General features: G+C 49.6%; 1 protein-coding gene across 1 annotated transcript in view; it reads right to left on the bottom strand.

Moving 5' to 3' along the window:
* Window positions 1–2,228, bottom strand: part of SYT7 (synaptotagmin 7) — a 220,207-nt gene that overhangs the window by 164,696 nt on the left and 53,283 nt on the right. The window lies entirely within an intron of this gene.

The following is a 2,228-nucleotide window of genomic DNA, read 5'->3' as shown; positions in this document are numbered from 1 at the left end:
CCCTAGAGGCACCCAGAGCTTGCCCCAGGGGCACAGAAATCCAACTCCAGTTCTTCTCCCCAGGGGCACCCAGAGTCCTCTCCAGGGGGCACAGAAACCCTACTCCGGTTCTTCTCCCTGGGGGTACCCGGAGCCCACCCCATGGGCACAGAAATCCAACTCTGGTTCTTCTCCCCGGGGGCACCCGGAGCCCACTCCAGGCAGCACAGAAATCCAGTTCAGTTCTTTTCCTGCTGATGAATTTACAGAGGCCATCATCTTATAGTCTTGACACTAGCACAGACTTTCTTAATCCTGGTAAAGCCAGGGTGGGATTTCTGTGCCCTGCTTGAATGAGTTCTGGAGCCATCTGCGAGGGGGCAGAGGAAGATCTCCATATCATTTCCACTCCACCAGAGCAGGTAAACACAATTCACGTCCCCTGCTTTTATTGCACATTTAACATTTGCTAAACGCATCCAATGGAAAAACACATATGGCAAATTAAAGGAAATACGTTTGGTAAATTGGCTCTGCAATGTGTTGATAAATAGGTATGGAGGGGGCTTTCAGGGAGGGGAGCTCTGGCTAAACTGACATCAACAGGAAACAGCCCCTGAGAGCCAAGAACCCCCACCCCATCCCCACTCACACAAGTCTATGTGAGAGCTCCAAGGGACTTCTTGTCCCTAGGAAGTGATCTAACCTTTCCTCCCCAGTGGGGAAATAAGCCCACCCCATCATGCTCCTTAACCCATGTCCCTGCCAGGGAGGGCCAAGAGAGTTTGGGCAGGAGCAAAGGTAGAGAAGTTGCCCACTTTGGTCAGTCAATATTACACCCCCCCCCCTACGTAAACACATTCTCCAGCCCACTGTAGAAGCCTGCTCTACTGACTCTCCCTTGTCCTTCCACACACACTATAGTCAGCTCTCATACCCCACTCCCCAGACCAATGATGGCTGCCAGAGGTATCTCATGATGGGTGGGTTGGGGTGGTTGCCTGCCTCTGCTGTACCGGTAGCTCATCCCTGCTCTGCGCCAGCCCTGCCAAACAAGCCTCATCCTTGTGGCTTGTGCGGGTATCTCTCAAAATTGCATCTTTGCCTTTGGAATGCATCAGAGGTGGCACCAAGTGGCATAAAAATGTTCTTAGGGGAAGGTGCCCTAACAGGGCCCACATATACGGGGGAATAGCTCAGTGGTTTGAGCATTGGCCTGCTAAACCCAGGGTTGTGAGTTCAATCCTTAAGGGGGCCACTTAAAGATCTAGGGCAAAATCAGTACTTGGTCCTGCTAGTGAAGGTAGGGGGCTGGACTCAATGACCTTTCAAGGTCCCTTCCAGTTCTAGGAGATGGGATATCTTTATTTATTTATTTTACACAAGCTCATAAGATGTGTGCACATGCACATATCAACCCACACGTACCCACCAGTACACACGTGTATCCCAGCCACTCAGCATGTCGCTCTGTCCCTCTCTAGCATTGACTGGGACCAAGGTTGATGAACCTATTCCAACCTTGACTTGAGCTGGGTCTCTTAGCTCAAGTAGCGAAGGCTCACACTTTTAGAACCAGAAATCCCAGATGTGCCCCCCCAACAACAACACATCTGGAGACAAAATGTGTACAAGCACAGGTGCACACATGCATGTCATATGCACAGTGTACTTTCCTTTCAGGACCCAAAATGGTCTCAGTTCCCCTGCTTCTCAAACAAAATAAGGCAACACCCTCCTAGAGGTTAGTAGCTGGTACTTGGAGGAGTGCTCTCTGGACCTCCAGGAAAGGCAGCTAGCTCATTGAAGTGGGAAGGATAGCTCAGTGGTTTGAGCATTGGCCTGCTAAACCCAGGGTTGTGTGCTCAATCCTTGAGGGGGCTGTTTAGAGAACTGGGGTAAAAATCTGTCTGGGGATTAGTCCTGCTTTGAGCAGGGGGTTAGACTAGATGACCTTCCAACACTGATATTCTATGATTTTTGTAGCAGATACAGAGAGAGCAGTCTCCTATGGACAGGGCTGCTGCTGTGTAGAAGAAACTACTCTCCATTCCCTTATTGCTTTGTTTCCTTATTTGTGCTGCACGCCTGGCTTAGATTAAAGCATGAAGAGATTTCTCTTTCTGAAGAGATTTGACTTCATGCTGGCTCTTAACTAAGGACTTGTCTCCATAACAGGGCCGGCTCCAGGGTTTTGGCCGCCCCAAGCAGCCAAAACCAAAAAAAAAAAAAAAAAAAAAAAAAAAAAA

The sequence above is a fragment of the Terrapene carolina genome, unplaced genomic scaffold, assembly GCF_002925995.2.
Source record: "Terrapene carolina triunguis isolate 2854851 unplaced genomic scaffold, T_m_triunguis-2.0 Scaffold90, whole genome shotgun sequence".
Classification (NCBI taxonomy): domain Eukaryota; kingdom Metazoa; phylum Chordata; order Testudines; family Emydidae; genus Terrapene; species Terrapene triunguis.
The sequence above is the reverse complement of the archived record's forward strand: the minus strand, read 5'-3'. Positions and strand labels throughout refer to the sequence as shown.